The sequence below is a fragment of the Pongo abelii genome, chromosome 23, assembly GCF_028885655.2.
Source record: "Pongo abelii isolate AG06213 chromosome 23, NHGRI_mPonAbe1-v2.0_pri, whole genome shotgun sequence".
Lineage (NCBI taxonomy): Eukaryota > Metazoa > Chordata > Mammalia > Primates > Hominidae > Pongo > Pongo abelii.
The window spans coordinates 22283971-22302917 of record NC_085929.1 but is presented as its reverse complement, the minus strand read 5'-3'; the positions used below and the strand labels follow the sequence as shown (position 1 = coordinate 22302917).

At 39.5% G+C, this 18947-nt stretch overlaps 1 pseudogene; it reads right to left on the bottom strand.

Annotated features, from left to right (window-relative positions):
- LOC100431222 (putative ankyrin repeat domain-containing protein 30B-like) overlaps positions 1-18524 on the bottom strand; it is a 28233-nt pseudogene extending 9709 nt beyond the window's left edge.
- Positions 18525-18947: the final 423 nt, after the last annotated feature.

The following is an 18947-nucleotide window of genomic DNA, read 5'->3' as shown; positions in this document are numbered from 1 at the left end:
TAGGAAATATAAATAAATATTCCACAGGTTTCACAAACTAGTTATATTTCAATGAGATAAATTCATTTTTATTCTATGTATTTAAACCAAATCCATCTCCCACTGAAAGAACTGGCTACCATTTACCTTCATCAGAGGTGTCCTGTTTTTGCCATCAAGGACGTCAAGCTGGCACTTTCTATCTACCAGAAGTGTTACCACTTCTGCATGGCCATTGGCACAGGCCCAGTGTAGAGCAGACCTACAAGAGTGAGAGGACTTTTTAGTGAAGTTTAGTCCACTGTCTCAAAGCATATAATGATTTATGTAATTGCCAACATTAAATACCATGCTCTTTCTCTGTCTTCAAAACAAATATTTAGTATTCTCCTGAAGAAAGTACAACATTCATTCACTCTTATTACTCACTACATTAATGAAAGAGTGACCTATTTGAATAGAAAGAGGTTGGCCTTTGGATTTAGGTCAACTTGGGCTTGAATATTACTTTAAAGTCTTTCACCTTCTAGCTATCACTCAACCTTTCTGTGCCTCAATTTTCTCATCAATAAAGTGAAGATGAATACAGCAGTTATCTCACAGGACATCACTGTGATGCCTCATGAGAATCTGTGCAACGTATTTCCAAGAATTCCTAGCACATGTAACAGCTCAGTAATTGTTAGATATTGTAATTATTTCTACTACTTAACAAAGAAAACACCTTAAGTAAAATGGTACAATTATGCCTACTTTGTGGTATGTTTTAAAGGTTAGAGATAAAACTGTATTTTAATAATTCTAAGATACTCTATTTCTCATATTTTAACATCTATGACATTGAAATTCCACTTATAATTCATTATTTATTACAAGTATATTTTGCAGAAATTTAAACAATCTTTTATTGGTACACAAATAAGGAGGCATCACACAACTCACGATGCCTTCCATGAAGTGGAATATGGTATATACAGCAGGATGATGGCAGTCCTAGTCATAGGATTAACACTTAAAGAAATTTTAGCTTTTAAGAGTGCTACGCAAAAGGAGAGTTGAAATAAAAACAAACTGTTAAAACAAAGTACTTCTTTAATATTTTTAAAACTTCAAGCCAAAGAAAACTTGGGATTCAAGTAGGTATGGCTCATTTTATTCCATATTTAGATTTACAGAATGTATGTAAATTCATATTTAAATTTATAGACTGCACATAAATTAGGTATTTCCAATGATTAATATTACTATTTAAAGCTGTTATAAATTTCCAAAATCGTGGTTGGTAGTTATCTTTTACTAGTTTCTCACTTCAGAAGCATTTTTGTTTTAAAGATGAGAGGAAAATCTTCAACTGAGATTCAGTCCTAGCACTCCAACTTTAAATCTCTCACTTTGCCAAGGCTGAGCAGGTAAATGTGAAATTTTTAAGGATGAAAGGATCTTGAGAGTTAATGTATCTTCTACATAATAGGCATTCAGCTTACATGTGATAAATTGATTAAAAGGATGAATACAGTTGAGAAGTTCAATACCTCAAAAAAACTGCTATAAATAAAGCACTTATATTTTCTATTTTCTTAATAATAAAACCACACTAATTAGTCTATAATTATTGACATATATGTAATAAATCTATATATAATAAAAATATGTGCCTGATAAGATGTATATGTAAATCAACAAGCACAGGTAAAAAGATTGTCTTTTGAAGATACTAAAAGTTCACAGAATATACTAATCCACACACAAAAAAATTAAACTATGGAAAGTGAGAAATTATTTTTATTGGTGCAAAATTATATTTCTGCTCTTCCCCAAAATTATTTCATTAATAATAAACTTTTTCTAATAGCATTGTACATGCTCAATGTGGAAATCAAAGATAATAAAAAGGGAAAACATTTTATATTAAAACAAATGCCCTCAAATAACAAATTTTATCATATTTCATACACAATTTCAGATAACGCAAGACTGTAGTCTGTGTGTATGTATTATCAAACTGAACTTTACCCTCACTTGATACACCAAAATACATTTTCAAATGTCACCTACTTCTCTACATATTTCTACCTTCAGTGGTCACATATTATCCCATGCTGTAAATTCACTGAAATGTATTTATAAAAGCCATTATATGGATTCTTCTTAATAATATGGTACTTACCACCAAATTGTCTATTTGAAAAGTTATCTGCAACTTAAACTTTAAACAGCAGTATAATTGTCACTGCTCTTTATCCTCACAAACTTTGTAGATAGAAAACAGTATTTGATTCCTCTTTTAACTTAAATGCCTTCTCTAACCAGGAACACTAAATATTGTTTTCTGTGTGCATAGGTCTCTTACAGATCTTAAGAAAATACTTTACCCAATTTTAAATTAGAAGCAAAGTACTATTTTTAGATCTGCAATTTAGATCTCTAATTTAAATTGCTCAATTTTAAATTGGAGGGTTTTTGTTGATTTCAGTGAATTATCTATAAAATGATGATTTTTAAATCTAATATGTATACACACACGCACATACATGTGTAGTAAATATTTTACAAGTATGCTGCCTTTTATTTTTTCTCATTACAGGTTAATTTAATTTTGTTTTGCTTAATTATCCTGCAGACTGCTTGCTTCTGAACTTCTCAGAAAGGTGTTGTCAAGGTAAAAATGTACCTGTGTATATAGGCATTTATGTTTTCTTCTGGTGCTTTTATCATTTTGTATATTAAAAAAATTAATCTATATTCCATCAGAAATTTACTTTGTGGTATAAAAATCTAGTTTTCTCCAAAGAGCAGGCATTTCACTTATGAAACTAATTCTTTTCTTACTAGTATAAAGTGTGAGCATTATCAAGTTCTAAATTCTTAGATATTTGGGTGTTTCTGGATTTTCTATTCTGTTGTATTCATTTACCTGTCTTTCCAGCTGTTATCAAAGAATTTGTGATTTATTTATTTATTTTTGAGACAGAGTCTCACTCTGTCGCCCAGGCTGGAGTGCAGCGATGGGATCTCAGCTCACTGCAACCTCCACCTCCCAGTTTCAAGTGATTCTCCCTCCTCAGCGTCCTGAGTAGATGGGATTACAGGCTCCCGACATCGTGCCTGGCTAATTTTTGTATTTTTGTAGAGTCAGGGTTTCACCATATTGGCCAGGCTAGTCTTGAATTCCTGACCTCAGGTGATCCACCTGCCTCGGCCTCTCGAAGTGCTGGGACTACAGGCACGAGCCACCACGCCTGGCCCTTTTTTTTTTTTTTTTTCAAATTTTATTTTATTTATTTATTTATTATTTATTTATTTATTATTATTTTGAGACAGAGTCTCGCTCTGTCACCCAGGCTGGAGTGCAGTGGTGCAATCTCGGCTCACTCCAAGCTCCGCCTTCCGGGTTGACACCATTCTCCTGCCTCAGCCTCCCTAGTAGCTGGGACTACAAGTGCCCACCACCACACTTGGCTAATTTTTTGTATTTTTAGTAGAGACTGTGTTAGCCAGGATGGTCTCTATCTCCTGACCTCGTGATCCACCCACCTTGGCTTCCCAAAGTTCTGGGATTACAGGCATGATCCATCGCGCCTGGCCGTGGCCCATTTTGTGCAAATTAATAGCACATTTTGAAATCTAGAAGGGCAAGACTTTTCTACTCCGTTACAAAATTTTTTAAATGTCATCACAATAGTAAAAGCGTGGGTAATTTTAAAAATGTTAAAACGTTGATAACTTTATTTGGTTTATGTAAAACTGATAAAGAGTTTGCATCTTGAGAAAAATGAGTCTTCTTAAATTCGAAAACATAAACCATCTTCCCACCTCAAAGTTACCTTCTAAGGTCCCTCAGCAAAGAATACATTTACATAGACATTCATTGATATTGAAATGGATACTGGACTTTATCCAAAAAATTTTTAGCCAAGAAGTTAACATATTATGAGAATTATTTCATAATGCACCTTTTCATAATGTATCTAACATTATCTTTTAAAACCTGTACATTAAAAGTAAAACCCTGTATGTACTTAATTTTGTAAGTTAAATCACTTTAAAATTCTCTACACAGTGCTCTGTGAGAGGAAGTGGGAGTGAAGGAGAAAGCAGCTAAAGTTTGGGGTTGATTTTAAGGTGGCCTGGGCCCTCCACCCTGCAGGGCGCCCCCATCCAAGGCCTCGGGGGCCTGCCCGGGAAGAAGGCCAAGACCTCGGGGCCCAGGACGGCCGCCCCGCTGCCCGCCACTCCTCCACCTGCTCCCCTCGTCCCCAGGACCCCCAGCCCCCACTCTGAAGGGGCGATCCTCCCACAGCCGCCTCCTCCTCCTTTAGTCCAGGCTCAGGCAGGGCCTGGTACCTCTTCTTCGCATCTCTTATGTTCAGGTCCATTGTCGTCTTCTTCATCATCCTCTCCAGCTTCCAGGCTTGGCCCCAGGAGGCAGCTTTGTGGATTTTCCTGAGATCCCCATGGTGAATCACGTAAGAGTTGTTGTTGGTGTAGACCAGCTGACTGAAGGGGCTGCGGCGCTCCGGCCCATCTCGCCCTTGACAGCGGCGGCAGAGAGCCTCTCCGTGGCTGCGGCCACCTGCTAGAGAGAGCCCGCGCCTCCCGCTGCTCGCCCTTCCCCAGTCCCCGCCGCTCACCCTCTCCCTTCTTCAGTCCCCGCACCCGCCCTGACACCAGTAGAAATCTCAGTCGGGCCAAGCTTTTGGACACTCCAGCCTCTCCCGGGAGAAAATGGCTGCGCAAAACCGTTAGGCAGCTGAGCAGAACCTTTAGGCAGCTGAGCAGAACCTTTAGGCAGCTGAGCAGTACCTTTAGGCAACAGCGCATGCGCAACTCAGCAGACCGGGGAGACATGCGAGGCGGGAAACCGCCCTGGCTGCACTTCGCCCAGCACCACGTGCAGGTGGCAACTGCCACTGAGGCGCTGTCAGGCTGGCGGGGCTCCCTGGAGCGGAACGTGGGGGGCTCCCTGCCACACGGCCTGCTTGACAGAGCCGCCCCTGGGCCCTCCTCAACCTGAGATCCAGGAGCTGGGCCCCGGCACTGGGCATCGTGCAGCCTCCACGGTGGCTCTGAGCATCAGTTCCCGCCCTCCTGCAGCCAGGGCCCCAACCCCTGACTTAGGCGCCCTGGAGGCTTCTGGCCCAAGTATCCGCGCTGCTGGTGGCGCTGGCAGGATCGGGGTTGCAGCTTCTCCTGCCACGTGCCATGTTCAGGTGGCAGCTGCAGCTGAGCCCATGGTAGAGGCTACAGGGCTGGGCCCAGACTGCTGAGCATGGCCGAGTACATCGCCCTTCCACCCCGGGCTCTGCTCTTCCTCGGCTCGCGCTGGCAGCGCAGGCTTGCGACCACTGGGCCCTGTACAGCTGCGGCGATGAGGCTTTGCGGCAGGTTCCCACTATCCTGCAACTGAGGTCCCACTGCCTGACTTAGGCGCAGTGGCGGTGTCCGACCCTGGGGTTCGCCTGCTGGTGGCGCGGACAGGTTCTGGGGTTGCCACAGCTGCTGCCACCTTCAAATGCCAGCTGCAGCTGAGCCCACGTGGGGTAGAGGCTCCAGAGCTGGGCCCGACGGCCTGAGGGTCGCCATGTGGCACACGCCCTCCCACTCTAGGCCCTGCTCTTCCTTGGCTCGCGCTGAGCGCTGGTTTGCAGGCTCTGGGCACTGTGCAGTCGCCAGGATGGGGCTGAGCAGCAGGTTCAGCGCTGCCTGGGCCCAGAGGGGAAGAGGGGGGTTTGGGGTTGCTTGGCCGTATTTGCCTGTGCGCCAAGTGCAGGTAGCGGCTACAGTTCTGACAGGCACGGATGGCGGGTCCCGTTTAGAGGGCTTCAAGGTTGCTGAGAATGCCCGCTGCCAGGCCTCAGGATCCCTTCCTCGTTGACCAGCATCTGGAGTATGGCAGTGGCGCTAGGTAATCTGCAGCCATCCTGGATGGGGCTGAGCTGCAGTTCTCACCCTTGGACTGAGAGGGAAACTCGGCTGAGTAGAGCAGATGGAGAAACAGTTAAATTGAACTTATCTATAAAGACTTCCAGGCTGGGCGCAGGACCTCATGCCTGTACTTACAGCACTTTGGGAGACTGAGATAGGAGGATCACTTGATCCCAGGAGTTTGAGACCAGCTTAGACAACACAGGGAAACTTCATCTCTATAAAAATAAAACCAATCAGCCAGGCATGATGGTGCATGCCTGTGGCCCTAGCTACTTGGGAGACTGATTGTGGCAGGATCACTTGGGCCCGGGAGTTCGTGGGTAAAGTAAACTGATTGTGCCACAAACAAGGAATGAGAGGTCCTGTTGCTCCTCATCCTTGACAGCATTTGACCTTTTCAGTCTTCTGGATTTTGGTTATTGTTTGATTGTTTGTGCTTCTGCACTCCAAGCCTGGGCAACAGAGACTCTCTCTCAGAATAAATAAATAAAAGACTTCTAGTCACTATATCATATCTATGTCGAATTCTTTTCACATTAAGCTTGAAGAGTTAAAACCCACAGCGCCCTCTGATTATGTGATAAGGATCATGTGATTAAAGTGGGTGACCATGTTCTTGCCTCCAGGGGGCCCAAGTCAAGGGATGGGTCCCCATCTGCAGAAGGGTGGGAATGGATGCTCAGCGCCACCCCGGAGGCTACACAATGCCCAGCCCCAGGGCCTAACTCCTGGATCCCGGGTCATGAACAAAAACCCAAGAATTGAAGACTTGACTCTTAGATATGCTCATTTCTGCTGGGATATCATTGGTTCTAGACCGTCTTAGCTTACAGAGCAAAGAAATAGATGTGTGTATACAAAGCTGTGTATACACATAACTATAAATATTTCTAAATGTAATGTGTGTAAGTGTTAGTTCATACTGATGTCTACGACTCAATTCTTTTATCACATGATCATTCCAGCCTTCTTCCCTTGCCTACATGTAACCTCCCACTTTAATAGTGAGAAACCAGGCTCCTGTCATTTGTCATCTGTTTGCTTAACTGTCTAGTTCCAATATACATTTATTCTCTATCAATATCAGAATCGTTATCCCATTTCCTGTAGGAAACAGCTATACCAACCAGATCACATGAGTTGTTTGCAGTTTCTCTTCCTTTCAGTCTTCAGGCATTTTCTTTGTTTCTTTTTCTTTTTCTTTTTTTTTTTTTAAGATGGAGTTTTGCTCTTCTTGCCCAGGCTGAGGCTGGAGTGCAGTGGTGTGATCTTGGCTCACTGCAACATCTAACTCCCAGGTTCAAGCGATTCTCCTGCCTCAGCCTCCTGAGTAGCTGGGATTACAGGCACCTGCCATCATGCCCAGTTAATTTTTGTCTTTTTGGTAGAGACGGGGTTTCACCATTTTGGCCAAGCTGGTCTCAAACTCCCAGCCTCAGGTGATCCGCCCACCTTGGCCTCCCAAAGTGCATGGATTACAGGTGCGAACCACCACGGGAGGCCCATCCATTTTCTAAGATGCTTATGTCAGCACATTTTTCCCACTCCCTAGAGTGAAGTGGCTTTATACATTTGTAGTACCTTAGATTTTTTATCACATTCTGCATTCCATCCCAGGATCCCCAGAACACCTACTTTGTTGTTGTTGTTGTTTTAAAATTTGCATATATTAAGTGACACTCTTTGTGCTGTGAGATTCTTTGTTTTTCAACAAATGGAGGCCGGGTGCAGTGGCCCACGCGTGTAATCCCAGCACTTTGGGAGGCCAAGGAGGGCAGATCACGAGGTCAGGAGATGGAGACCATCCTTGCTACACGGTGAAACCCCGTCTCTACTAAAAATACAAAAACAAAATTAGCCAGGCATGGTGGCAGGCACCTGTAGTCCCAGCTACTCGGGAGGCTGAGGCGTGAGAATGGCGTGAATCCGGGTTGCGGAGCTTGCAGTGAGCCGAGATCGTGCCACTGCACTCCAGCCTGGGCGACAGAGCAGACTCTGTCTCAAAAAACAGACAAACAAACAAAAAAAACGCAAATGCATACTATCATGATTCCACAGTTGTGGTATCATACAGAATACTTAGACTGGTCCAAATAATGCCCACGTGCTTCACCTATTAAACCTCCTCACTGAATCTTTTGCTAGATCATTTACTTTTTTAGGAAGTAATATTCCCTTATATGATGTATCACAATGGTTTTTTTTTTTTTTCCATTCATCAATTATGAGACCTCTTGGTTTCTTCCAGTTTCAGGAATTATAAACAAAGCTGCTATATATATATTCATGTGCCAGTTTTGGTGTGGACATAGTTTTCAAATAAGGTGGATAAACACCTAAAAACACATTTGCAGCCAGGCACGGTGGCTCACGCCTGTAATCCTAGCACTTTGGGAGGCCGAGGCGGTCGCATTGCCTGAGCTCAGGAGTTGGACACCAGCCTGGGCCACATGGTAAAATTTCCCAAATCAACAGGTTATACTGCCTCTAGTAAAATACACACACACACAAAAAAAAATTAGCCAGGCATGGTGGTAGGTGCCTGTAGTCCCAGCTACTCTGGAGGCTGAGGCAGAAGGGTTGTTTGAACCCAGGAGGTGGAGGTTGCAGTATCCTTCTATTGCACCACTGCACTCCAGCCTGGGTGACAGAGCGAGACTCTATCTCAAAACAAACAAAAGAACCACAATTGCTATATTATATGTAAGACTTTTTTTTTTTACATATAGTATAGCAACTATGGGCATAAGAAATTGCCCATCTGTCTTCCAAAGTGATGGCTTCTTTTGCAAGTGGTGAAATTAAAAAAAACAAAAAACAAATGCTCCTGGTTTTTGGGAAAAAGCATCCCATTCCTCATCATTAAGTATGATAGTTTTAGGGGTTTTGTAGATGTTCTTTGTCAAGTTAAGAAAATTCACCTCAATTCCTAGTTTTCTGAGAGTTTCTCAAATTATAGATGGGTGATAGATTTTGCCATAAGCTTTTTCTACATCAATTGATACAGTGACATGATTTTTCTTCCTTAACCTGTTGATTTAGGAAACTCTGCAGATAATTTTCTAATATTGAGTCAGTCTTGCATACCGTCTTACCTAGAATAAATACATAGTTATATTCAATTGTCTAGTATTTTGTGAAGGATTATTGAATCTTTGTTCATGAGAGATATTGATATATTGATTTTATTTCATGTTATATCTATTGGATTTGGTAAGAGGGTAATATTTACCTCATAGAATGAATCAGGAAGTGTTCTCTCTAATTCCATTTTCTTGAAAAGTCTGTGGAAAATTGGTATAATTTCTCCTTTAAATGCTTGATAGAATTCACCACTAAAGCCATTTGGGCCTGGAACAATGGTGGGGGTGGGGGTGGGTTATTAACTATTTATTCAATTCCTTTTATAGATATAAGAGTACTCATGTTATCTATTTTTTCTTTTGTGAGTATTGGCATATTGTGTCTTTCAAGGTATTTGTCCATTTTATATAGGTTATTGAACTTGTGAGTATAGAGTTTTTAATATAGTAAATATATTATCCTTTTAATGTCCACAAAACCAGTAGTCATAACCCATACCCCTCTTTCACTTCCAATATTTGTAAGTTGTGCATTCTCTCTTTTTTCTTTATTAGTTTGTCTAAATGTTAGCAAGTTTATGGATTTTTTCAAAGAAACAGCTTTCTGTTTCATTGATTTTCTCTATTGTTTTCCTGTTTTCTATTTTACTGATATCTGCTATACTTTATATATTTTGTCCCTTGTTATTTACTTTGGATTTTCTTTTTCTAGTTTCTTAAGGCAGAAGCTTAGGTTATTGAATTTATCTCTTTTTTCATAATAATATGCATGTAATGCTATAAATTTAGGTACTAGTTCTACTGTATCTCATATATTTTAATAAGTTGTGATTTCATTTTCATTTAATTCCAAATATTTTAATTACTCTTTAGTCTTTTTTTGGGATGCATTTAGATGTTTTGTTAAGTCTTCAAATATTTGAAAAATTTTTCAGTTCTTCCTGCTATTTATTTCTACTTTAATTTTATTGTGGTCTGAGTGTGTACTTTGTATGAACTTTATTCTTTGAAAAATTTTAAGATGTTTATGGCCCATAATGCAGTGTGTCTTGTACAAACTAGAGAAGAATGTGTATTCTACTTTCGTTGAAGTAGAATATAAACATTAATTATATTCATTTATTTTTATTTTATTTTGAGATAGAGCCACACTCTGTCTCCCAGGCTGGAGTGCAGTGGTGGTCTTGGCACACTGCAACCTCCACATCCCAGGTTAAAGTGATCCTCCCACCTCAGCCCAGAGTAGCTGGGATTACAGATGTGTGCCACTACACCCGGCTAACTTTTGTATTTTTAATAGAGATGGTGTTTCATCATGTTGTTCAGGCTGGCCTCAGGTGGTCCACCCAACTTGGCATCCCAAAGTGCTGGGATTACTGGCATGCGCCACCGTGCCTGGCCTGCCCTCCTCTTATTTCAATTGAGCATCTTCTATGATTGCATTTTTGTCTCAGCTCTTGGTGTATCTCATCACCTCATGAGATGCGATCTCATCACTTCTTTTAAAAACTTGCGGTGGTTTTCTTAGAATTGATTATATGCATTTTAAGTCTACCTTTAAATTAATTAGAATTGATTATATACATTTTAGGTCTATCTTCAAAGAAAATTGTCACTTCACATGTAGTGTAGGTATCTCATAAAAATACTACCAGATTGTACCTCCTGTACCTTATGACATTGCTATTGTTCATTTCATCCATCCACATTCTATAATTACCCATTTTTTGTTACTAAACAGTTATCTTATGGATCAATAAGAATAAAAAATTTTTAACTTTAATTTATTCTTTTTCATTTATTTCTTTATTGTGTATCTGAATTTCTCACTTGCATCATTTTCTCTCCCCTTGAAGAACTTCCTTTAGTATTTCCTGCAAGACAGGTCAGCTGACAATCAGTTAAATTTTGTTTTTCTGAGAAAGTTTTCTATTTGCTTTCTTTGTTAAAAGAAATTTCAATATATAGAATTGCTTTATCCCCCTAAAGTTGTATGCTGTTGAATATATTTTCAAATACTTATTTGCCATTTTTATATTTCCTTTGGTGATTTATCCATTTATATTGTTTCCCCATTTTTAATTGAATTGTTTGCTTTCTTATGAAATTTGAAGCATTTCTTCTGTATTTTGAATAATAGCCTTTATTACAGATTAGTGGATAAAGAAAATGTGGCATATACATACAATGGAATATTATTCATCCTTAGAAAAGAAGGAAATCCTAAAATTTGTGATAGCATTGATGGACTGAGAGAACATAATGCTAAGTAAAATAAGCGAGACACAGAAAGACAAATATACTGCATAATCTCACTTATCTGTGAAATCTAAAAAATTTAAACTCATTAGATGTTAGGGATTAGAAGGTAGGAAAAATGGGGAGATGCTTTTAGTTAACAGATGAATAAATTCTGGATACCTAACATATATAGCATAGTAGCTACAGCTGATAAGAATGTGTTGTATACTTGAAATTTGCTAACAGGGTAGGTCTTACGTATTTCCTTACAAGCACACATAGACACACACAAAGTGTAACTTTGTAAGTTGTTGAAAATGTTAATTGACTGTGGCTATTACTTCACAATGTATACACACATCACATCATATTATATAACTTAAATATGTACAGTTTGCATTTATCAATCATACTTCAATGAAGCTAGAAAGAAAAATAAGAAAAAACATTTGTACAGCATAATTAATTATGAAAGGGATACATTTTCTAACAATTATGATATCTTTTTCTATGCTTATTTTAGAATATTGTATTGTTATTGGGATTATTGCCACCATTTTCTTCTCTGCACCTGTATTCCTATCTTTATCACAGTGACCAAATCTCCTCTGATAACACTTAATTTTTGCCCATCTGAAATTATATCTTAAATTCCAAAAAGTAAATGTTTTCTGATTTTTAGGGAAAAATAAGTATTTTTTAGATTTCCTAGGTGATGTCTAGAAAAACTGTGGCAATTTTTGCCTTATAAAATGAGTGAGGCTAAAATAAATTGGGCTTCTTTGGTGTGCCCCATATTTCTTCATTAGTTGCACACATCTGCGTGAGTTGCATGAGGTCAATTCTAAAGGGCTCAGCCTTCTCAGTTCATTTTACATAATCTTACATATTAAGATGAATGGTGGCGGGGTCCGGTGGCCCACGCCTGTAATCTCAGCACTTTGGGAGGCTGAGGTGGGCAGATCAGGAAGTCAAGAGATGGAGGCCATCATGGCCAACATCGTGAAACGCCATCTCTACTAAAAATACAAAAACTATGTGGGCATCGTGGTGCATGCCTGTAGTCTCATCTATTCAGGAGGCTGAGGCAGGAGAATCACTTGAACCCAGGAGGCAGAGGTTGTAGTGAGCCAAGATCGCACCACTGCACTCCAGCCTGGTGACACAGGGATACTCTGTCTCACAAAAAAAAAAAAAAAAAAAAAAAAGGAGGTGAATGGTTTAGGAACTGTAGACATTTAACTCATAGATTAGAGACTGTAATAGGAAATTGGAGAGGTATATGCCCCCAGGTGAAACATTGGTCAAGTCTTTATGAGATAGTATTGAACCTAATGCAGAATTTTATTCTTCTCCATTTTTATATTATTGTTTACTATATAAATTAAACAGCCATTTAGTTGAGTCTCTAGATGATTTTTGTTTTCCTCTGACACTTACTTGAATGTTCTCCCATAAAGTACTGAGCATAACAACTTACTTTTAAATCTCATTGTTTTAAGGATTTATCTTTTTGCCTCATTGATAGATAATTTTATCAAAGCAAAAAACTGACTCAACATCCAGTAGAAGGAGTATTAATTACACAGTTTCTGTTTCCATCTCTGATCCTCAATTTTATATACTACACCTTGTAAGTGAAATACATCATTCAAACGCTGTCTAATTTCTATTTTTCTCTGAGAATTCAGAACAATATATTTGTACTTACTCTCCATGCTTGTAGGACAACGTATTATTATTGTAGGACTTTCTCCTTAGTTCAGCTAAAAGCTGCATTCTTGTCCCACAGCCATGAAATATTAGGCTCACAGACGCTTTGAAGGGTGAGAAAAATGGAATTTATTGGCAAAAGGGAAAAAGGGGGAAACAGAGACTGTCAGTAAAGTGAGTCCTGCTTCCCAGCTTCCTGCCTCATAGATTGAATCCCAGCCTCCGCCCTGGAACAGAAGAGGCCAGGCTCCTCCCCGCTGCAAATTTCCCGAGGCTCCACCTCAGTGTGCACTCCTGTCAGTGTGCAAGCTGGTCGGAGTTTCTGCCGGGGAGCCCTTTTTACTTGCTGTCTCATTATTTGCATAGTTTCATCAAGAATCTGTTCTTTTTTCTTGGGATTTAATTGGACATCCAAGGCCATACATGTGTTTATAAGGTACGAAAACACCTGTTAAGGAACAAGATTGTACTTTAAATGTTGAGCCAATACCTACTAAGTCCTCCACCTGTTCTATGGTTCCAGCATCACATTGGTAAGGGAGTGTTTTCAGAAGGCCATGAATCTTACATTTTAGAACCTGGTGGAGGGAAAGCTTCAACTATGTGTTTAACTCCTCTTTCTGAAGCTACATAGATATTCAGGGTCAAATATAGTAAGATAAACTTTTTCTTTTTTTGATTAAGAATAACACTTGGAGGCCAAGCCAGTGGCTCATGCCTGTAATCCCAGCACTTTGGGAGGCTGAGGCGGGCGGATCACGCATTCAGGAGAGCGAGACCATCCTGGCTAACAGGGTGAAACCCCGTCTCTACTAAAAATACAAAAAAATAGCCGGGCGTGGTGGGGGGCACCTGTAGTCCCAGCTACTCTGGAGGCTGAGGCAGGAGAATGGCGTGAACCCGGAGGCGGCGCCTGCAGTGAGCCGAGATCGTACCACTGTACTCCAGCCTGAGAGACAGAGCCAGACTCTGTCTCGCAAAAAAAAAAAAAAAGAATAACACTTGGAGATTATTGACATGAAAATAAGGAACTGAGTTAGTTATGGATTAGCACTCACAGAGGACATATTTGTGATAGGGGACTGCTAAGGAAAAGTATCTAAAACTCTGACATAAGACATGTATTTTTAGTGTAATATTACATTATTAAAAGCTATCATCTAAAAGGCCAACCCAAAGATTACTTCATTTTCTTTTGACTTGGCTATGTATTAGTTGATTTGATCCTAGACGCTATGCGATTATGTGATAACTTCTAGGTTTCTCTCTAGTAGAAAAAGACAATGCCAGACCTTATGGATCTGTTTCCATGAGGGATATTAATCAGTTTTAATTCACAACTGATAGGAGTTCATCAAGCATCAGAAAAACTGCTCTTGAGTGCATTTACTGTACACATTTTTGTGAATTACTGCATTATATCACATTTCCAATTCCCTTTTTCTAATAAGTTTAATAAAGTTTAAATTTTATGCTTAATAACCAAAAATACAGTGCAATTGGGAATACATATTTTTTCTTTTAAATTTCTTTTATAAATTGTGGTAAAATACACATACTGTAAAATTTATCACTTTAATGAATTTTAAATGAACAGTTCAGAGGGCATTACATTCACCAAATTGCACAATCTTTACCACCGTCCATTTCCAGAACTCTTTAATCATCCCATATAGAAACTCTGTACCCATTAAACAATAACTTCTCACCCACACTAGTCCCTGGTAATGATTATTCTTTCTGTCTCTATGATTTGCTTATTCTAAGTACTTCAAGCAAAATTTATCCTTTTGCATCTGGCTTATTTCACTAAGCATAATGTTTTCAAAGTTTACGTATGTTGTAGTTATTGAAATTCTGTTGTGTATATTAGAATTTCATTCCTTAATAAGACTGAATAAGTTTCCATTATGTGAATATTGTGTATTTTGTTTATTCATTCATTTATTGATGAACATTTGAGTTGCTTCCTGCTTTTGGTTACTGTAAATCATGGTACCGTGAACATGTGGTGAATATCTGTTGGAGTATCTATTTGCAATTACTTTGGGCATGTATATAGGCATAGAATTGCTGGATCACATAGTAGTTCTATGTTTAACTTTTGAGGAGCCACCTAACTGTTGTCCACAGAAGCTACACAATTTTACATTCCCACCAGCAATGCACAAGGGTTCCCATTGACTCTAAATCCTCACTAACACTTGTTATTTTCTGGGGTTTCTTTTTTGCAATCATCCTAATGGGTGTGAAATGATATCATTATTTTCATTTGTGTTTTTCTAATGCTAGTGATATTGAGCCTCTTTTCATGTGCTTGTTGGCCATTCATATATCTTCTTTAGATAATTATTCAAGTCCTTTGCTTATTTAAAAAATTGAACCATTTATTATTGTTGTTGAGTTGCTGGAGTTCTTTATTCTATTATACATGTTATATCCACATATACTGATGTCATATCACATATGTGATTTGCAGACATCTTCTCCCATTCTTTGAGTTGTTGTTCCACTGGCTTGAGGGTGACTCTTTTTTTTTTTTTTGAGACGGAGTCTCGCTCTGTCGCCCAGGCTGGAGTGCAGTGGCACAATCTCAGCTCACTGCAATCTCCGCCCCCAGGTTCAAGTGATTCTTTTTCCTCAGCCTCCCAAGTAGCCAGGATTACAGGTGCACACCACCATGCCCAGCTAATTTTTGTATTTTTAGTAGAAATGGGGTTTCACCATATTGGCCTGGCTGGTCTCAAATTCCTGACCTTTTGATCCACCCGCCTCAGCCTCCCAAAGTGCTGGGATTACAGGCATGAGCCACCACACCTGGTCAACGGTGACTTTTAATGCACAGAACTTTTACTTTTAATGAAACTAATTTTTTTTGTTATTTTTTCATTCCCTGTACCTTTGATGTCATATCTAAGAAATCATTGCTAAATCTAACATAAAGAATATTTTCTCCTATGTTTTTTTCTAAGAGTTTAAGGGTTGTAGTTGTTACTTTAAGTCTTTGATCTATTTTAGTTTATTTTTGTATGTTATGTAAGTTAAGGGCCCAAACTTTATATTTTGCCTGTGGATATCCAGTTTTCCCAGTACTGTTTGTTGTTATTAATCAATTTTGCTTCTTTCTTTTTTTTTTTGAGATGGAGTTTCACTCTGTCACCCAGGCTGGAGTGCAGTGGCACAATCTTGGATCACTGCAAGCTCTGCCTCCTGGGTTCACGCCATTCTACTACCTCAGCATCCTGAGTAGCTGGGACTACAGGCCACCACGCCTGGCTAATTTTGGTTTTGTATTTTTAGTAGAGACCGGGTTTCACCATGTTAGTCAGGATGGTCTCGATTTCCTGACTCTGTGATCCACCCACCTCAGCCTCCCAAAGTGCTGGGATTACAGGTGTGAGCCACCGCTCCCAGCCCAGTTTTGCTTCTAACATAGTTGTCTTATTCTAACATTTCTTGTTTTTGGGGAAAAAATCCGTAATTATTTTTTTTTACTTGCTCTTGGAACCAGCTTTCCCACCTACTGATTTCCTCAGGAATAAGTGAAATAAATTTTGACAGAGGTTTATTTTGTATTTGTATGTGAGTTTTATTATTAAGCTCATTATTAAGTTTTACTATTAAGCAGAGAAAATTATACTCTGGCCATGTAAATACCCACAGTGTATTACTTTCAGAATGTCCTGATTTTTTCTCTTGCTATAAAGAAGACTCCAGGAATTTACAATAACACACCTGAGTGTTAGAGTCAGGCAGCCATTGTCAGTTGGTGGGCCAGAACTGTACATAGATTTTGAAACAAACAACAGCTACAATGACAATTTCTTATAGACAGAGAATGTAAACCCATGCTTTATTTACTTCTCTCCCAACAAACATAACTAGGCTTATTTTTTATTCTGAGACTTCTCTAAAGGGGCCTTTCATTTGTTCTATGACAGATAACTTGATGGATAAAGTGGGTTAAAACTAAAATAATAGTGTGAAACACCCAGTTATGTCCTTGTAAGCATTGTATGTTGACATTTGCAGTAGGCTTTCATGAAATGATTTAAGGCTTTGAGACCCTGGAACAAACTTAGAACCACTATATTAATAGTGGGTACAAACTAGTATTAGCCAGAGGGGTTTTGAAAGATTATGTTGATTTCTTAGATATATTTGTGTCAGAGAGGCAGCTGCAAGTTAATCTCTACTCTCAGTGAAAGGCTTAATGTGGACACCTATAAAATCCCTAGTGGTCATAACTTGCAGGAATCTCTCCAGAGGGATAGCATCATACCCAGTAGGGCAACATTAATTTCCTCAGGACAGATCAGCAATTAAAAAAAATACAGAACTAGGCATGTGTCAACTTCTCCCTTAAAATTGTATTTCTCATCTAAATGAAAGCACATTTTTAAGAAAGAAAGATGTGTAAGATACAGAAATATTAAAGTAAGGGCTACAGTACATATAATACAAAGCAAATGAAGAGAGGAGGCTAAATATCAAAGTTGTGGGTGGTGAGTTATACTTAGCTACTTCATTTGACAGTTTAAGAAGTCAGATCTAAGTCAAAAGAAGTAACTTCTATCTCTTTGGAAAAGTGAATTGATAATATGCCATTGTCAATAAGTGAAGATGGTATCAGTGTTCTCTAGATGTTCAAAATATTGTAAGACATTTGTTCATATAAAAATTGTTAATCATCTTGCTTGCTATGGGCTTTTTAAAAAGAATTAAGGGCTACTTCTTTTAATAAACATGTAACTCTCTACACTGAAAAAATCCAGTTGTAAATTGACTTGCTATCCTTTCCTTCAATACAAACATTAGCCTCAAATGCAAAAGTGGCATGGATTCAGAGTAAATTAAGTGAAAATATGAAGGGGTGGCCAGCCCCTCCACACCTGTGGGTACTTCTAGTCGGGTAGGATGAGAGACTGGGAAAAGAAATAAGACACAGAGTCAAAACATAGAGAAAGAAAAGTGGGCCCAGGGGACCGGTGCTCAGCATACCAAGGACCTGCACTGGCACCGGCCTCTGAGTTCCCTCAGTTTTTATTGATTATTATTTTCATTATCTCAGCAAGAGGAATGCGGTAGGACAGCAGGATGATAATAGGGAGAAAGTCAGCAAAAAAACATGTGAGCAGAAAAATCTGTGTCATAATTAAGTTCAAGGGGAGGTACTATGCCTGGATGTGCACATAGGCCACATTTATGTTTGTCTCTGCCCAAACATCTCAGTGGAGTAAAGAACAATAAAGCAGCATTGCTGCCAACATGTCTTGCCTCCCACCATAGGGTGGTTTTTCTCCTATCTCGGAATTGAACAAATGTAAAATCGGGTTTTATACCGAGACAGTCAGTTCCCAGGAGCAGGCAGCAGACAGTGGCCTTCCTCTATCTCAACTGCAAGAGGCTTTCCTCTTTTACTAATCCACCTCAGCACAGACCTTTTATGGGTGTTGGGCTGGGGGATGGTCAGGTCTTTCTTATCCCATGAGGCCATATTTCAGACTATCACATGGGGAGAAACCTTGGACAATACCTGGCTTTCCGGGGCAGAGGTCCCAGCGGCTTTCCCCAGTGCATTGTGCCCCTGGTTTATCGAAACTAGAGAATGGCGATGACTTTTACCAAGCATACTGCTTGTAAACATTTTTTTAACAAGGCACATCCTACACAGCCCTAGATCCCTTAAACCTTGATTCCATACAACACAAGTTTTTGTGAGATCAAGATTGGGGCAAAGAGGTTGGGGCAAAGTGATTGGGGCAAAGTTACAGATTAACAGCATCTCAGGGCAAAGCAATTGTTCAAGGTACAGGTCAAAATGGAATTTCTTACATCTTCCCTTTCTATATAGACACAGTAACAGTCTGATCCCTCTTCCTTTTCCCTACAAAATAGAAATGATCGTTAGCAGCAGAAGAAAACTAAAACGAATAACTTATTTTTTAAAAGTAACATATTGGCTAGGCCTAGTGGCTCATGTCTGTAATTCCAGCATGTTGG